The sequence below is a fragment of the Thermobia domestica genome, chromosome 2 (genome assembly GCF_964235325.1).
Source record: "Thermobia domestica chromosome 2, izTheDome1.hap1.1, whole genome shotgun sequence".
NCBI lineage: Eukaryota > Metazoa > Arthropoda > Insecta > Zygentoma > Lepismatidae > Thermobia > Thermobia domestica.
The window spans coordinates 7,641,369-7,662,312 of NC_137455.1; positions in this window are offsets into that span (position 1 = coordinate 7,641,369).

Consider the following 20,944-nt stretch of genomic DNA (forward strand, 5'->3'; position numbering starts at 1 on the left):
ACCTATAAAATTGAAAGTGACAATTTTCTTAACTTAATAACTTTTGAACCACCCGACCAATCTCAATTAATTTTCATCATAAATAATGTTGAGCCTGGGATCTTTTCACTTTGAAGGTGCAACTTGGAGCAGGGGATGGGTATATATATATAGTGGTGCTATTCTAATTTCTTAACAACCCGTTTTTTTCTCTCTCTCTCTCATATATATATAGTATAAGGATATATATAACTCTCTTAGGAAACAAACTATACAAGGTAGACAAAACCAAAATATTTATTGGATACCGCAAGTGACATGTACACACCTACATAGCATCCTAATACAATGTAGTGTGACGAAATTAGGCTAGGTAGCACTGCGAATATCTTGGAGACGAATTAGCCAAGATAGATGGTTCTCAAAAAATGTTGGGAAGATCTTAATCGAGCAATGGACCAACAATTTATTATTGATAATGATACGTATGCGTTTCATATATAAATAACCCTCACCACGACACTCATGTGATCCCAGTTCTCATTCTTGATACCTGAGCTTTTGAGATTAAGAAATAAACGGTTATACCTTGTTTTGAGAGATCATATGTTTAACCCTGTAGATGTAAGAATTTCTAGAAGCAAAGATGCTTAAACTAAAATTTTCTATTCCTGGATATAACTGGGTGAAAATTACTTCATGTTTGGTTCTAACAAACGGTTCTGCGAACTCGAAATATTTTAACAACCGGTTCTAGCGAACCGGCTGAATAGCACCACTATATATATATATATGATCGTAAATTACCGACATTAATGTCCAATCAATAGTTTTCGGGGTCACGGAGACGAACAGTGACACTTCCGATGCCGTTTAAATCCAAAAGTATCCCCCTTAGTACTCCTAAGGGGAGACGGTAATATGTAAAAATAATTGAAATTGACAAATATTAGTGTCGAATTCCTAGCTTTTGGGATCTCTAAGTTGATTGGTGACAGTTTTATTGCCCTTTATATCCGAATTGAAACATTGAGTTGATTTTGAGTTTTACGTCCCGTTCAGCAGCGTGGCTATATGAGACGTGGACCTACTGATTGACGTGGAATCCGAACCTCATGAGCTCCCACCGGGAATCGAACCTGGGTCTCCCACGCCAAGGGCGCATACGCTTAGCCACGAAGGAGGTCTGAATTGAAACGCATTCTCCCTATGCAAAGAAAGGGTATTCTGCTAGTCATAACATAAAAAAAGAAGAAAAAGATTCGTGAAACTAAATTTTATACAGATTAGCAACTACCCTTTTGGAAAACAACATAAAATAATCAACCTTCTTTTTACCTTTCTGCCCTCTTTTGTTCAATAATTTCCACCTTCAACAATAAGCTAATAGAAGAAAGCTTTGTATGGCTTCAAACATGGAACAAAACTCCAACATGGAAAAAAGCAACACTATCTTTATTATTATTATTATTATTATTAATAATAATAATAATAATAATAATAATAATAATAATAATAATAATAATAATAATAATAATAATAATAATAAAAAGTCAGGGCTACCATTTAGAAGAAGCTCAACAGACTTATCTAATCGTAAGTGCAACACTGCCCATATGCTGTATATAAGGCAGGCCGCGGTGGCTCAGCTGCAAAGCGCTCACCTCTGGTGCGAAGGGTCTATGGTTCGACCTAAGTTCTACCAAATAGAATTTGTGGTGGATAAACGCTTTGTGCGTGGGTTCTCCCGTTTTCTTCTACGTTTTTCATTCCACTTCGTTTATGATCATTGTCACCGCCGTAATAGCCTTGAAGCAAATCATGAAACTCTAAAGCAGCGTTTCCCAACCGGTGTGCCGCGAGGAAATCGAAACAAATTATTAATTTTATAGCAATCTAATCGCAAGACAAAAGAAAAATGTATAATTGTATTTCACATTACTATGAACCTCTACTATGAATCTACAACTTTAAGTTTCATACCGTGTTCCTTTTCTGTACATTTTTAATGTTGAAAAAGTATTTGTTATTATTGTTATGACTATTATTGCTTCTTTATTGCTGCAGACTATTTCGTAACTTGAAATTTTAAAATATCATTCAATCCTTTCGACAAAGCAAACATGCATACAAATTATCTACATTTGTGTTTTAAAACTAAAAGAGATTTGTTTGTTCATTCATTATTAAGTGATCTTCCTTCTTAGTGAAAGGTTGGATACAGTTTTCGGAAAAGGAAGCATAGTTTTTAAAACCTGAGTTCAATTTTTCATTGCAATTGTTTTCTATTTTTAAATTAGAATGAAAAATAAGCATAGTGATTTACCATGATAGAAAACCAGTGATCGAGCTTTCTTCTCAGTGAGAAGGAGATCAGTAATCACAGAAAAATACCACGGTATTTTATATTTACAAATAATAATATCTATAAGTGTGCCGCGAGAATCCAAGTTACACCCGTAGTGTGCCGCAAGTTGAAAAAGGTTGGGAAACGCTGCTCTAAAGTATAGAAAAGGGAAAAAATGCTATTGGACTGCCTGTGATCTCGGCTGGTTGTGAAAGGAGCTTTTTTGTTATGACACTCACAAAACACGAATAAGAACTATGTTAAATGGTACATTTTCGAAATTGATTCTGTTTAACACTTAGTCACATTGTTAAGCACAATTGAGACCCCAATGGGTATTTGCAGATAGGGGAGGGACTAGTGGAAACGTCGCCTCGGGCGCTGATTGCAAGAGGCGTCTAACGAGCAAGAAGGAGAAAGTGTTGGAAATGAGTAAACATTCCCTAAAGAGTATTAGCGCTCTGTTAAAGCCATATTGTTGTCAGTTTGCAAAGAAATAGATTTGTTAAAAGTTTTCTTCTAAGCTCCGCTCGCAATCCAAACTTCTTGATAGGGGTCAGAACAGGTTTTCACTTATTATTTGTCAGTAATAGTTAAGAAAGTCATTATATACCTAAGCAGGGCCGTACCGTAGGGGAAGAGAGCGGGGCGATGGCCCCGGACGCCGAAGTAAGAGAGCGAAAAATTCGGGAGAAAAAAGGAAAAAAGATACGAAAAATTGTTTGGAATATATGTATGGGAGCGCCATCGTATACTGCGGCTGATTTTCCACGGCACGGCCCTGTACCTAAGTATGATTCCTTAATGATTATGTGATATACAAGCTGCCGAGTAATGATTTATAGTGTATGCAGGAGCGTTTTCAAAATTGGAAACGGTGAAAGTTTCAAATACGTGTTAGGCGTTTTAATGATGATGAGTTTGGTTCGTTAATCACACTTTTCTACCCAATCGGATTAATCACGGCAGTCAGAATGAAAGTATGAAAAATAAGGCGGGTGAAGAAACACATACAACCTGCTATTTACGAGGGAATGTTAAAAATGAAGGTAAAGAAGGGAAATAATAACATTTTTTAACCTGAAGCAGTTGTAGAATAGAGGCTTAAGGGGTCAGAACTTAACCCAACGAATTTCGTCTTTTTCAAAGACTGATCACTACCAGTGATTGGTTTTGATCCATTAACATATGAAATGCTTCCAATTTGAAGGACTTCGTGTACCGCCAGGTAATATATATCTACACAATTTTGTCTATAGGGGATAGAGAAAAAATCTAAAAAAAACTTCATACAGGACACGTAAGTTTGGCCCTCCACTGTACAACACGAATTGATCGTTTTTTGTTTTCAATGTGTTATGTGGACCTTCCTCTTCCATCAGCAGTAACCAGTTCACCTGTGACTGTCGTGGTGTGAAAGTGGTGCGGCACAATGGGCGACCTGACAGACTTCCAATGAGGCATGATCCTTGGTGCCCGTCTGGTTGGAGCTTTAGAGGCAACAGTGGCGAACATTGTGGGGTTATCGAAAGGCACTGTGTCCAATGTCACGAGGGCATACACAATTAATTGGCAAACGACGTCTGCAAAGCACAACAGTGGTCGAAAAACAGTCCTGTCAGATAGGGACCAGAGGGCATTAAAACGGATTGTAGCAGCTAAAAAGAATACCACTGCAATGAAAATTACGTCTGAACTCAATTCCGGCCTACAAAACCCGGTTTCATCGAAAACAGTGCGACGGGACTTCATAAAATGAAAATTCATGGCAACGCCCCTGGTCACAGCAGTAAATGCGAAGAGGCGTATCCAGTGGTGCAAGGACCACAATCGTGATCAGTGGACTCGTGATCAGTGGAAACACGTAATATGGCCCTATGAATCGACCTTCACCTTGTTTCCAACAACCGGTCATGTTTACTTACAGTGCCGGAAATTGGTATAAAGGCAGAAGGACATTTGATAATAGGAGAAGGCAAGAATGCCGAAGATGGATAAAGATGATATATTTACAAAGTAATATTGTAGACTGTACAAAACCAAAAGCATATCGTTTGCTAATACGTCACTGGCACGCATAGTTTACACAAAAAGCGAAATGATACGATTGTCGGGTGGAAATTGGTATAAAGGCACCCACGGTTACTTGTTGTTTGGCGCCCTCTACACGTTCAGCATTACTCCTGTTGCCACTTTGAGAATCAGCTGACACAGTGCAATAAGGGAAGTGCGGGTGCGAACGTCTGTGAGCTCGTGTGGGCCATGCCTCGTGGAAAATGGTTGTCGAGTGGGGAACAAGCACGTGTCTGTGCATACAAGGACATGGGCCTATCAAATCGGCAAATTGCAAAACAGCTAAATCGTTCAAGTTGTGTAATTAATAATTACGTTCGATTGGGTGCACAATACGGAAAGAACGGGAAGTATAGTAGAACAAGAAAACTTTCGGAGGCTGCGAAATGATTAATTGTGCGCAAGGCAAGGGCTGGAAGTATGTCATCTTCCCAAATTGTTGCTGATTGCAACTTACCTGTCACATCCAGAAGAGTGTGTCAAATTTTGAATCAAGACCCACATCTTATATTCAAGAAACTAAAGTGTAAACCACCCCTTAGTGCGACGCACAAGCAGGCGCGACTCTAGTTTGCGGAAACACATATGTCGTGGACATCTGAATGGAATCACGTTGTGTTTAGTGATGAGAAGAAGTTCAATTTAGATAGTCCGGATGGTTTTCAATACTATTGGCATGACCTTACGAAAGAGGAGCAAGTGCAAATGAGCAGAAATTTTGGTGGAGGAAGTGTTATGATTTGGGCAGCGTTTTGTGTTAAAGGTACATCCACCATTGCATGGCTTAACATCAAAATGAATTCATCTACGTACATAGAGATGTTAGAAATAAAATTGCTGCGGATGTATGAGGAGTTGGACGATCAGAACCTGATTTTCCAGCAGGATAACGCTGCTATCCACAGGGCAGCAGCAACCCGACTGTGGTTTGAAGGTAAGGGCATCAAAGTTATGGAGTGGCCAGCGAGAAGCACGAATCTTAACCCGATAGAAAACCTCTGGGGAATCCTTGCGCGCAATGTTTATCGCAATGGTCGGCAATTTGGGAATGTTGCTGAGTTGAAAAACGCGATACGAGAAGAGTGGTCAGCGATTCCACTGCAACAACTAACATATCTCATAAACACAATGCCGAAGCGTATATTCCAACTCATTCAGAAGAAAGGAGGGTCAATCAAGTACTAAACATCTATTTTCCATTCTGTACCGTGCACTGTATTTTTATTTTTTGCCAAAGACAGTGGGTGCCTTTATAATAATTTCCACCCGAAAATGGTTTAATTTCTATTTTTGTGTAAACTACGCGTGTCGGTGACGTATTAGCAAACGATATGCCTTTGATTTTGTACAGTCTACAATGTTACTTTGTAAATATATCATCTTTAGCCATCCTCGACATTCTTGCCTTCTTCTATTTTCAAATGTCCCTCTGCCTTTATACCAATTTCCAGCACTGTATGGAGAACACCGTCACAGGCCTATGAAACAGACTGACTGCTCACAACTGTAAAGCATGGGGGTGGTTCTGTTGCAGTATGAGCAGTGATATCGTGGTTTTCTGCAGGTCCCATCATAGCCTTGCATGGAATGGTGAATGCTAAGGTGTATGAGGCCATTTGGGAGGACCAGGTTCTCCCATGGCTCAAATTTTGTTCTCTGATGGTGATAGCATCTACCAAGATGATTTGGCACCCTGTCACACTGCAAAAACGGTGAAATCATGGTTTGAGGAGCATGACCAGAAGCTATCACACCTCCCCTGGGTCCCGCAATCACCAGATCTGATATCATTGTGGTTTGAGTTACAAAGCCGTGTTCGGTCTCATTACCCTCCACCAGCATCCCTTAAAGAACTGGAGCGTGTTTTGGAGGAACAATGGTACAAAATTCTACACATTACATTTCAGGAGCTGTATACGTATATTCCACGTCGGATCCAAGCTGTCTTGGACACAAAAAGAGGTCCCACACGATACTAGATATGATTTTCACACTTTTGCAAACGTTTTAGATTTTTTGTCAAACTCCTATATATATATATATATATATATATATATATATATATATATATATATATATATATATATATATATATTGTGTTAGTGTATTTTTAATAGGTTAATTAATAATAAGTAACCTTAAATCCAGAACTTTCACTTATTAAGAAATTAAGTAATTACTGCAATTTCAAATATATGCAGTAGCCAAACTATATTATGGATTTTAAATATAGTATTCAGCTCCAATTATCAATTTTGAGAAATTCACAAAGAAGACTCCTGAATTCCCGTTACGTTTCAACACACACACACACACACACACACACACACACATATATATATATATATATATATATATATATATATATATATATATATATATAGTCATAAAATAATTTAAATTTAAAATGCTATTTGTGTGGTCATATACAAAATAAAATTACAATTTGTAAATTTCTATTACTGTTCTCCAAATGGATTTAAAGAAGTTTTGTCAAATTTAACAACAACTCTTAGTTATGAAAGAATACATAATGATCGCTTTGGCAGTTGCAATGATCTGTCCAAGCAGCTTGGGAGGACCGCGTTGGTTCAGTGGCAGAGCGCTCACCTCTGGTGTACGGGGACCCGGGTTCAATCCCACTCCCGCCAAGTGAATCTTGTGGTGGGCAAACACTGTGTGCGTGGATTTTCTCGTTTTTTTTTCGTTTCCTTCCTCTTCCTTCATTCCGTAGATTATGCACTTTTTCGTTTTAGCCATTATATCCTATTCCAATCCTTATATATAGTAAAATTTGTATATATATCGAAAATATCATCATACTCTCTTGTTAGAGGTAACTAAACCCGTGAATCTAAGTTAAAAAGAAAAAAAGTAAAGAGAAAGTTATTGGAGGAAACTGAAGAGCATAAACACGAAGCACAGTGAGGTTTTGTAAGAGTAAGAACATAGCATACGACTAGAATAAAAGAAAGTAATATTTGTAATAATTAATATTTCCAAACGGATTTTAACAATGGCATATATCATTTTAAACATATTTGTGATAGGATCGATTTTGATTGATCAGTTATACAAGAGTATAGAGTTCAAAATTATAGAAACTGTTTGCTCATAGTTGCTCATTTTTAAAAATGGGTCCAGTCAGTAGCTTGGTAACAGATCTTGGGCCTTATGCAGAGTCGTTGTGACGCGTGATTAGTGCCATACTAAGGATTTCGACTAATATGTTTCCTGCAGTACTCAGGCCTTTAGTATGACGCTAATCATACGTCAAAACGACTCTTCATAGTGCCCCTTATGTTCATACCATACGCGAGTGTTGTCAAACTATATGTGAATAAGAGAAAATACAGTGCCACCACGCAGAAAGGTACGTGAAGCATTAATTGATATGGTAATGACTTTTTTTTTTTTTTTTTTTACAGTTGGAAACAAATGAACATGAAAGAAGGAATATAGAGCTACTATGAGCAGACAAAGATCTTGATTAACGCTTGAACATCTGAACTGAGCCTCAATTCATCCTTTTCCTGCGTGATACAACTCTAACATTGTAGTGGTATCTTAAAAATATTTGAAATAGCTTACTTATTTATTATTATTACCACTTCGGATTTTTAAGCCAAATGTCATAGTCCAGTTTTAACAGGATTTCTGTTTATATATATATATGAATATAACTTCTTGTAAGTGGCCCAAGCAAAGAGCAGCAAATTTTGTTTGGTAGCACTGGATTCTTTTTGCATGCTTTAAAATATATTGTAGTGAAATGGTGGTTAAATGTCTGAGGTGGGGGGGGGGGGGGAGACGCGTGGCCATCAGGAAAGTGTTCGACCCCTCTGACGTCGTGACTGTGATGGGTATAGGCGGAAGAAATCGACTTTTTGCAATAATTAAAATGAAATTTGGAAACTCACAACGATAAAAAAAGAAAAGTTGTTACGCATGATTTTTAGTTTGCTTTAGAAAATTTTCTTCAGGATACAGTGGTTAAACACAAAGTTATGGATAAGGTATAAGGCTCAATCTTGTGCATTTATTTTGTGTGGTACGTACGGATTTAAAGATCAATTAAATTTCAGCCAAAGTCAGCAGATTGGATGCATGATGGGAATCGTCCTCCCAAAATCTTCTGGAAGCAACATTATACACTGACTTTGATAGGCCTATTGGGCTTTTTTTCTTTTGCTACTACTATTTTTTCCTAGATTCCAGTACGTAATACGAATATAGTTGTTAGTCAGTATGTCTGAGTTATCTATCTGAAGCAGGGTCATCGTTTGAGGAAGACAGGAGAGCAATTGTTCCTCTGAGTTTGAGAAATACATATTAATCAATTGTATAATAATAACTAATAAAAAAATAAATTATTATGTGAGTGAATAATCTTGCCCCCATTTAGCAAAATTTGCTGGTGTCGAAGGCAGAATTTAGGCCACTTATTATTCTAAACTAGTTAGGTAGTAGTAGGGTGGTCAATTTCATTCCTCTGTGGTTCCAAATGGGAAATTACAAACTGGCATTTATATGCTGGAGTAGAGAAACTGGTTGAGAATTGGGATTAAAATTGAATTCGATTCTTAGTTTAGCGCCCCTTTCAGCAGCGAGGCTATATGAAACGTGGTTCTACAACTTAATGTGGAATCCGAACCACATAAGTTCCCGCCGGCAGTCGAAGCCGTGTCTTCCACGCCACAGGCGTCCTGTGACAGTCCTAATGGCACTCAAATCCAAGTTTAGGCAAGAACGAACACACCAGCTGGTCGGCGTTGCTCTTCGGCATTTCTATATTGCACTTATATTATGCTTATATATTGCTTTATTTATTTATTTCATTGATTTCTTTACCTTTAAATATGATATATTGTATAAATCTTATCTTCTCCATGCAAAGAACGGGTATTTCAGGTAGTATAAAATAATTCATCAAGTAGATACCTTGCTTCAGGAAATTGTACTGAAATTGAACTAAGCATTCTTAAGTTTAAAAAAGAAAAATGTGGTACGTGAAGGTATTTTTTTTCCCCTGGTAAAGTTGAATTTCATATATTCTCATTCCGTCCCTCTGAGGAAGTTTGAAGGCCTCGAGTAGTGTATTTTTGTCTATTTTCCGCCGGAGGCTACGTGATTCATTTCTAACCATGGTCACACTCACCAAAGAACAATATTATTATTATTGTACGAATTTATAACTTCTTAATTACTATATAACTCATATATGATGTATAATTCAGAACAGTAGGGGAATTGTTCATAATAATAGCTACGTATTTATTGAATTGTAAGTAGCTTCCTATATATTTGATTTATTACAGGCCTATATAGGTACTAATCACAATACGCGTTTCTGGTATTTTGTTTAAACAAATCCATCGACTGTGTTCTATGTGCATAATGATTTCAGTAAGCCTAAACTTAGGAATTTCTACCTAACAGAGGAATAAAATTTAAACTTAATTTATTTAAATAAAAACTGAATTTGTCGTAGAAGATTGTTCAGAAGATTATTATAGTCGATAGTTACGGGTTACCATCGAGGCCGAAACTTAGAATCCAGTCACAATAGCTATCGCCTATATTGACGGCATGATACTTTGTTCTATTTCTGAAAATATAATTCAAATTTTCGTGATAACACACCAAATGTTCATTATCCCAGTGAATAATGAAATACGAATGTTCTTCTCCACACTATACGTGATAGATTTTATACTAAAGTAAAATAAAATACAATGATTTTCCATATCCTGCGTTTTTCCATTTTGTCATTTTCATTTAATAATTGACACTTTCCCTTTGGGAAAAAAAAGATACTAGTTTCTTTTCCATTCTTTTCAGGAAGTGTATAATGTAGATAGACCCTTAAACACACCTTTTAATGCACTGAAACATTAGCAGAGTTGATAATTCAGAATGTTAATTTATGAAAACCGCGTTTTCCTTAATAACCCCTTACAGAGACCTCATCCGATTAGTTATCGGTGTATATGAAAAATTCTTTTTTCTGCTCCATGGTTTCCAAGCTACTCCAACTAAACAAACTGAAAATTAATGACAGAACATCTATACGTATGAATTATTTGTCAATTTACATGTTTTGCAAAAAAAAAAAAAAAAAAAAAAAATTACATCTAGCGGCACTGCGTGGTTCCTAGTGTACTTCAATCGTTGCTTCCTAGTTTAAAAATATATGCATAAACAAGGCTTCTTTATGGTATAACCATTATTTGTGTATCGCTTCAGATTCAAAAATTCTACTATCCCAAACTCCAGGTTGCATTGTATATTGGACACCCTCTATTTATATTATGCGAGTAAGGTAGAGCTAGGAAAAAATGCAAAGCTGAGTTGATCAGTTAGAGGGTTTTTTTCCTCTTAAATCTTAAGCTTTACGCAACACGAAAGCCACATTTAACATATGATGCGAACAAATATATACGTTCCGATTCAAAATGGGGTAAAGGAAAAAAAAAACTTTTTTTCTTTCTAGTTTAACGACCCATGATTATGCATCGAGGCAATGGGAGACGGTGATGATAAGACGAACGGGTCTAGGAAAATTCGGTGTAGGAAATTTCGGTGTAAGAAAACTCGGTGTAGAAAAATTCGGTGTACGGAAAACTCGATGTGGGGAAATTTAGGTGTAAGGTAGATTCGGTGTAAAACATATTGAATATTACCACTTACGGTAACTTACGACACTTCATATTGTGAAAACGAAAACCATAAAATGTAACGAATAAAATGTTACCTATTTCAAGAAAAGCATTTTTTTTTTTTTTTTTTGCCTTGAGTCCAATACCTCTTGCATGTCTTTTGCTGGGTGTTACTATAAATTACTTTTCATCACACAATAAAGCTGACATTTTTTTGTCACAATTAAAGCAATTACAGCTATAAGTTCAGAGAATAGTTATAGAAACAACTAAAGACACCTTTCATATAGTACATCATACGGGGTGATTTTTTTTAAAACTCACGAATTTCATTTGGGTCTAGAATTTCTAACTGAAGTCCGATTTTCATGCGGTTTTTGGCAAATGATCAAGGAAGGATGGGAGATTTATGGAATTGTGTTTACTGGTTTAAATTAATTTGGGATAATATCGGCCACGCCTCTAGAAAAACAACAAATATTCGCCAGTGTACCTTACAATTGGAATTAGGTGAGGTGCGGTGTGGAGATTTGAGTTTCTTCGTTAGATGGCAACCTCGCGACGATGAATAAGAAACAGGAAACTGGCCGTTGTATTGAGAATTATGCTGTGCTACTGTATCAATGTGATCAAGACACAGTTACAATAATGTACTCTTTGGAGCAACGTGATTTTATCGTTAAGAAGTTTTTGGAGAACGGAATCTGTTGTTGCTATGCAAAGGGCATTTACAAGCACTTTTGCTTCACGTTCTGCCCCAGACAGAACATAATATGGTCGTTAGTGAATAAATTGCAAGAAACAGGACTGCTTCTGAGTGAGACAGGGAAGCATCGGACCCCGCTGGCGGGTGTTGTGGAAGATGTCAGTTACCGACTCTTTAAATCGCTCAAGAAATCTCTCTGTCGTTTGTAGTGAGAAACCGGCTATAGCTATTCAACATGTGATTTATGTGTATTACAACTAACACTTAATTTGTATTCTAGCACTTAATTTGTGTTCTAACACTTAATTTGTATTCTTCAATTTCCCTTCAAATATTCAATATCTCATTCGAACTATAAGGTACACTGGCGAATACTTGCTGTTTTTCTTGCGTGCTGCTCGATATTACCCCGGATGAATTTAAACCAGTAAACATAGTCCCATAAATCTCCCATCCTTCCTTGATCATTTGTAACAAACCGAATGAAAATCGGACTTCAGTTAGAAATTCTAGAGCCAAATGGAATCCGTGAGTATTAAAAGAATCACTCTGTATATGTAAATATGTAAGATGCAAAAATATATTGATCAAAAAGTCTTAGTGGAACGGGAAATATAAAGCAGGATGGATTTATCAGATAATAGTTGTACAAATAGTTGACTTCTCCTCCAATCAGATACTTCAGTTTGTTTGCCTTAAGTTAAGGCAAACAAGTACTGCAACCCAATTTACTCCTTATTGACTTCTCCTCCAATCAGGCATAGATACTTTAGTTGAGGCATTGATTTTTACACATTTCAGTAACACAAATAAACTATGTCGTTTTTGAAAACTTTAGATTTAAATATTTATTTATAAAATAGACATAAAATCATTAGAACATTTTTGGAAAAACTGTAATTTTCAACTTTACCCGTCTAGTAACCTACATTTATTTATTTATTTAACAATTACCAGATACAGCTCTGAGGCCATTTTATACTGGATATCTAACAATAACAATAAAACAACAATGGAAAAGATTTTGGAATGTATCGGCCAGGGCCTGTTTTAGTAGGTACCATCCCGGCATTTGCCTGGTAGGATTGAGGCTTCGCTTCCCTACTTTTATTTTTGGAAGTAGAAAATTCTAGAATACACCCTCTAAAACAGTATAAAAACTTAAGTTTTAAATTAAATGTCGTTTGGTAGTGATGGTCGCTTCGCTAAATCACACGAATGGACAATAAAAAACAAATTTATCGTCATGTAAGGGCCATGAAATGTTCAAATGTTCGAAATGTAGAATTCAAATTATTTCAGAAACACAATTTTTTAAATTCCTTATAGTAGACAGTAAAAGTACGTTCTACCCAAAGTTTCAAATTAAAACTAATACGCTCGTTTATCTTCAAACTTAAGTTTCTAATGGATTCTACGGTCTACTACAACAAATCTTTTTTTACACCTAGCACTCCCCACACCGAATTTTCCGTACACCATATTTTCCGTGCACCGAATTTTCTTACACCAAGTTTTCCTACACCAAATTTTGCTACACCGAATTTTCCTGCTCCCTAGACGAACGATATTGGTGCAGTCTTGAAAGTAGGAGGAAACGGGAGAAGAAGACCCACGCAGACGGTATTTGTCCACCACAAAACCCACTTGGTGGGAACTCTAATGGAAAGCGGTATCTCACTGTTCAGAGGCGAGCGATTTGCCACTGAGCTACCGTGGCCCCGAATGCCATTTCTTTTGGGATTCTCCTGAACATAGGCAGAACCATAGTCTGTCATATTCTCATATATGAGCTCCCTAATGGCTGTATGGTTAACATACGCGTCTTTGGCACGGGATAGCCGGGTTCGATTAATGGTGGGATTTCGTCTTGTTCGGATGCATGTTAATCTGTAGACCCACGTCTCATATAACCTTGCTGCTGAACACAACGCTAAAACCCAATTCAACTCAACTAATATTCTCATTTATAAATGTGAGACTCGTAGTTATTTATTTTTAAAAAAAAGTACACTATATTCTCTAAGAAGAAATGACGCATAAGATTAAAAAAAAAACAATTAAATAATATGTACTAACTAGGATGTTATTGTGGTTGACTGATAAAAATTTTGCTCTGTTGTGAGATCTCACAAAATTTAGATTTCATCTCAATATGTAGAATTATGTATCATATGGTTTCCTATGAGTTTTAGGCTAGACACTGACATCCAACTATCTGTTGCGCAAAAGCTTATAGCATCATGGGTACCACTACTTTATATTATATTGCAATAATGTGTAAATACTGTATTAATTTGTTTAAATTTGAGAGTCGCGATTTTAAACAAATTGAAAATTCCGCAACTGTGAGCAAACGGTTTGTTTAGTTTCTTTGCTAAATTCAAACTGTCTTTCTTAGGTTTATTATTTGTATATGCAACAATCTTGCAAGTGTGTGCAGCTCCCAAGTTTGTGTGGTGTTCGCCTCTGTTAAGGAAACATAATACGATAGAGTCGTTCTTCAAAATTCTACAATATTGTTAGTTTTCAATGAGAAAAAAAGCTTCTCCAACGATGAGATACCAAATGATAAATCTAAATGAGATGGACAAACTGGTATGCTGGAGTGTAAAAGCTCACATGTAATTTTCGAGAAAATAAAAGAAAAAAAATTAAGAATTAATATCGTATAGAAATCATGGTACTTATTAAGATGAAAGTAATACTGAAATATGTCCTTTCAATCTCTTCATTATGACACAAGCAAGATGACAGTACGGAGTATGATACAGAGATGGTGTGCATCAATGAAAACTTGACCCACGACCCACTGACTCACAACCCATCGTGATCCATGAACCACTGACCCACCGTGAACCACTCTGAACCACTACCCACCATGACTACTCCGAGCCACCACCCACCATGAACCACTGGGATTAACTCCGACCCACCAAAACCCATCATCATCTACTCTGCCCAGTGATTCACGCCTTCTTCTCTACTGACTAAAGAGTTTACACTTGTAATAAAACAAGGTTGTGAAATTATCAGTAATCGACGTTTGAACTTCTGCGGTGAATCGCGCAAGTACCGCTCTGTTACAAAAACGGTGGATCTGACGTTTGCGATATAAAATGGTAAAGTGTTTGTCATGGGCCAAATTACGATAAACTTCAATTTAATCATCATATATAATAGTATTTTCTTGCTGAATTACAGATACTTTTCAGTGGAAAATTGAATGAAATTTGAGTCTCCAATCAAGGTATAGTAGACCAACGTAAAGGAGTAAAAGTGGTGTAGTTTTCCATGTAATTAAGCATACCGTACAAACTTAAATTTCCATTAACTAAGCTTACAATATCAATTTTATCTATTTTATTCTCACAATTTTATGGCTTAATTGCCTTGTGCTCTGAACGCTCCATATAATAAATATACGATTCAGCAATTATTATAGTAGAAAGCAGTGGATATATAATGCGAAGCACTGTATTTCTTGTTTCTCAATTAAAAATTATTTCTCAATTTGTTTTTCAACTAATATCGATCATTTCCGCTTACTTTTAAAATCAACCCACGACCAGTTTCCCATATATAGAAAGAGATTTTAAAAAATGCTAGAACACGTTCTGTTTATTTTTAATAAAAACTTAATATCCTGACTTTCAGCTCCGTCAGTTGAACAACTTGTGAGATACACATTTTTTTGCAAAAGTTCGGACCCCCACTTTCCCCATTGTATATGTATTATAATGAAATTGATAAAACACTTCAGTTGAGACTGGGGCCTAACTATATTCATTTCATTTGGTTTTGCCATTTGGTCGTGATCATCACGTGCAGATAGTTACAGTCATTTTTATGTAATAATTCATATAGTACAGCTGATTCAAAAATATATTTTTTCAGTAGTTAACACCTCTAAAAACTCACAGGCTGTATCTGGAAAGCCAGGTTGTAAGTCCTGTTGCTATTATTACAATTATTACCAGTACTTGAAGTTTTTTTTTTTTTCACTTAAATATACATGCATACACTCCTCTTAGATAAGTAAACAGAAACAAATGGAAAAGGAAGGAAAATGGAGACCTTGAAAGTAAAACATACGTAGAAATTCACCAGTGTTCACTGGTGTCTTAGGGATGCGCACGAGTCGAGACAAGTCTCGAGTCTCCACTCGACTCGACTCGAATTAGAGTCGAGATTCGAGTTGAGACACACTCTGTAAAATTCGAGACGAATCAAGACAGACGTATTTCTCGAGTCGAGACACGAGTCGAGTCGAGACTGTTCGTAAAAATCTCGACCCGACTCGAATGTCTCGAAAATCTTTCTATAATTTTTAATATTATTTTAAAGAAAGTACTTACTCAGAAACAGTCTTGAAACTAATTCAAGTGAGCACCCATGCACAGGCGTAACTTAGGGGCAAGGGGCAACTGCCCCCCACATTTCTGAAGTTTATTAGGATAGTCATCCAGTGTTATCTATGAACTGAGCTGAAGCGAATACAACACAATTTTGCTTAATTTTATATTTTTGTTACACAATATTAAGGTCTTTAGGCGAATAACGAGGCAAAGAGAAAGGAGGGGCAAGGAAGTGAAAAAACAGTGACCCTGGCCTGACAAAAGGTACCAAATAAAACCTCAGTCACTCAGTCAGGATGGCCGGTGGGAACAGAGTTCGTGGCCATGCTCCACCTTTAAAATGCTGCTCGTTAGGCATACACACTGCCCAGGGCTTAAAGTGGTTTCAGTGAATAGCCACCTCACCAGAATGCTTATCCACAGTTATTTGCGAGAACGCAGTCAACAATGAAAGTAAATAATCCCTGATCCATGTTCCAGATCTGGTTTGATAGATCATATTACTAGTCGTTTCATAGACAGAACCAAAAAATTAGTTAAAAATTAATGCACAATGTTTGTAAAGTGACTGTTGTTGCACACGAGCTAAATTCTGACAACAGGCTGATTTGCCAGAACTTTGTGCCGAGCGTTCCGGCTCACTTTAAGCCTTGACACTGCCTCTCTACTACTAGCTTGGTAATTGTCACTCACTTTTGATGCATGTGTTCTGAATTGATTCAAACCTCACTTTATTGCTTTTTTCGTTTTTAGACATTACATGTTCCTTTACGACAGTAATAATAATTTATAAACTGTACTGTCATGATTTCTTTATTTTTCTGTTATATCATAAATGCTTGTAATTTGAATAAATATAGGACTTATTCAGAACATTTGAGGGGGGGGGGGGGTGGAGGATCACAGAGGCAGTGTAAAATTGTGATTGAATATATATTTAAAAGAAATTTCTCATGTTCAGAGATGTTCATATACCTTCTCTCTTACTGATTCTGGCTGTTTCCTAGGCAAGGGACAGTTATTAAAAATTTTGTCTTACGCTATCTATGCTTGATATTATTATAAAATATTCGACTCTAAACTGTCTTTAAGTCTGAAAATTGTTCTAGAATAACAACGGGAATGGAACTCTGATTTTAATCATATCTGGTAATGTCTTGCAATAAATGTTTTGCCACATCCATCTTAATAAAGGTTAGTGAAATTTGAGTGTGCTGGAGAAAGGGAATGCGGTGTACGTTGATGCTCAAACGAAGAACAGGTCGGTCTGTTGTCTGGGATACAGGGTGAGTTTTATAAAGATAAGCAGATACATACAGAACTCGGCTCTTTGTCGGAAATCTTGTGGTCTTAAATACAAAAGATATTTTAATCCTTTCCCTGTGTCACAAAAATAGCAACATCTATTGTTGTAAAGTGGAAAGGGAGAATTGTAAGGTTAAAACAACGAGTTATTTTTACTAATAGCCACCCTGGCACCCAAACCAAAAATAATACACTTGATTTATTCTGAAGTTTGTGTTTGCAGTGAGCAAGGGCGCCGATTCTAGGGGGCCGGGCCCCTCAAAGCTCATATGGGCCCCCATGTATTTTTTGAATATGTATATTTATATGCATTTTGTATTGTTATATGTATTTTTTATGAATATACAAACCCACGTCTGAATGCCCCCCCCCCCGAGTTACAGAGAAATCGGCGCCCTTGGCAGTGAGCAGTTAGTTTGAAGGTTTTTTTTCTGTATATATAGCCTTCACGTGTATCGGTGTATAGTGGTTTCATTTTTTATATTTTATCTAGGGTATTTGAAGATTTCTCAAGTTTCACAGGAAGTTGTTGTGATTAATATGCAGTGCCCCCCCCCCCCCCCAAAAAAGAAAGAAACTTTGTTGGAATATTTTAGTAAGAAGCCGAAACTTAGCAATATTGACAGTGCCAGCGGAGATAATGAAACAGTGACTAAACAATCTACTTCTTGCGTTTCAGAAGATAAGAATTCACGATCTCGCTTCATGAGGATACCTTATTACAACTACAATGTTGAAATTTGACTAAATATTTATTTGAATATTTCACTTAAAGTTTGACATTTTCAATAATAATAATAATAATAATAATAATAATAATAATAATAATAATAATAATAATAATAATAATAATAATAATAATAATAATAATAATAATAATAATATGGTATTTTGATCTAAAAGGTGCAAAGTGTTTTAACTTTATACCTTCCATATAGAAATGCGTGTAACTCTGAAATGGTTAATTGAAATGTGTTTAAAATTTAAAAGGTAATCGTAATTTTAGGACATTTAGGTTGTTATATCTTATTAAGGAGAGGGTGGAATGTCCTCATGCTAGTGTAGTAATGAAAGGCTGAATAGTGTATACTTTGGAAAAAGTTTTGTTCACAATAATCATTACATTGTTCACAATAATCATAGGTTAGAGATGAAAATTGATCACTGTTGTTCTTCTGTTTTATGAAGAAATGACGCAGGCAAAACACTCCCTTGCACCATGAACATTTTATATGTGCAACTGTGTTGCATCCGTCAAGGGAACAGTTCGCAGAACCAAAGCAAAAAGCAAATTCGACAAGTGATTCAAAAGTTATAGGCCTATAATTTGTTCGTAAACTGCCTTGCAGAACGCAAACTGAAACAATCTAATGTATTGCGGTGATCGGAAGTGATTCGTATGGACACGAACTTTATTTGATTGTTTCGTTGGTACATTATAACGTCCAGATGAAGAAAATTCATACTATGTACAAATCTCCTGCCATAATATTTGATTGATCGGAATCAAAACACATCAAATGATTGCACAAATCGTGTGCAATTCTTTGGTATCTTCTCAACCATTAGTTTGCCATCCGTCGTGCAACTTGTAATGGACAATTTGTCTGCGAATGGACCCTAGTGATCAAGCAATAGCAAGTTCAAACCATCAGGCTTCGCCATGGGTGAGTATACTTAACGCATTGAAACGTGCATCCACTCATTTTCTCATATAAATTTCCAAGTTGAATATTTCGAACAGTTCTCAACGTACAGGAGTTTTATTACCTATTGTAATCAGCATGAATTGGTCCTTCAAATGACGTGCTTATTTCTCTGTAGGCGAGTGCTTCTCCCAAACTTTCCTTGTCAGCTGGGTTCAGACCATTATATCCATTAAATAATACAATAAAACAATTAATATAAACAATGAAATGTGCAAATTGTACCTTATAACAGAAAAGACAATCCCTTTATAAACATCCAAGTGTATGTCGTTCCACTTAGTGAGCAACTTTGTAACTTATAGGATGCCACATAGATTTGCTGCGATTACTACTAAATTAATACGTACTAAATTAATTAATAAATTTAATATGAGGGATTAATTCCTCTTTTTCCAAATATAGTTTCTCCCAGGCACGTGTCAGTCAGCACGCCGTCGTGTCAGTCAGCACCTTCATATTTGCAATCAGCGACAGTCGTGGCAGTCAGCACCAATAATTGGCTATGGCAGTCAGCACCCGTGGCAATCAGCACCTATCCGTTCCAGCGTGACTACCACGATGCGGTGTTAGTTCAACACATACCCCGCGGTGTTGGCGTTTAACACAGGCGGTGTGTTACGTCGTTAACGCACAACCGGTGTTGAGCCGTGCCGTAAGCGTTAACCTCTACAGACCTGAATTTTTTTTACTGCACCAAAAAATTATTTCTGAATATTTTCTAGTTAAATATATGTATTTCGGTGTATTAAAAGAAGTTTCTTATTAAAAAGTGCCACAGGGGCACAGGGAGGGCATGTGCTCATTTGAGTACTTTTGGGGCGTACTACATGTATTTATTCTAATAGAAAAATAAATAAAGGATGTTTTTGCTAGGAATGAGGCAAATATTAGCAGCTAGTTATCAATAAAAATTTATTTGCTTTTGTTTTCAAGCAGAATTCTTTCTTTTAACATCATTCAAGATCCATTCAGTATAAGTAGATATAATTACTCCTGAGAATTTAATGAATTCACTCCATACCATAAACGAATTTTTGCAACTGTTAAATGAAAAATCGAATGTTAATGACAAAAATATTGTTGTAGTGTTTACAACAAAGTTAGAACAAAGTAGACTATATTGTTGTGGTGTATCCTAACAAAATAAGAGACAAAGAAAAATGTATTAATTGTATATTTACCTTCAGTATCTTATAAGATAAGCTGCTATAATAATCATGTACCGTCAATGTTTCATTAGAACAATCACACATTTTACATCACGAGAATAACTTTAACGAGAACACTCATTGTCCTTAACTATCACATTGATCTAATTCATAAATGCTGTGTTCTCATATCATGTCTCTTTTTGGTGCTTTATTTGGAAAACAAGAAATGGAATCTAATTCCATCTTAGTCTGCTTAGCATCATACTCTGATACAGTACTGATGCTGGTTTCATTCAATGTGAAGTCACTATTACTGGCCTCATTGTCGTCTGATATTGAAATGTCACTAGAACATTACCTAAATTTGTAGAATGTGGTCAGGATTATGCAGTACTTTTCTTCTATAAGATGCTGAAATAAATTAAGAACAATTCTTTAGAATTTAAGTAGCTACTGCTGAACATTACTCCATAAAACGAAGTTACTAGAATTTAGTCGCAAACAAGGAAAAACTGGTAAAATTAAAACAAAGAAAGAGCGCAATTTAATATAGAAATATTTAGAAATTATAGTAGCGATCACCTCTCATGATATTCCAGCAGTTAAAACTTTCATTAACACTACTTAATCGGAAAACAAGTTAAAAGCATAAACAGA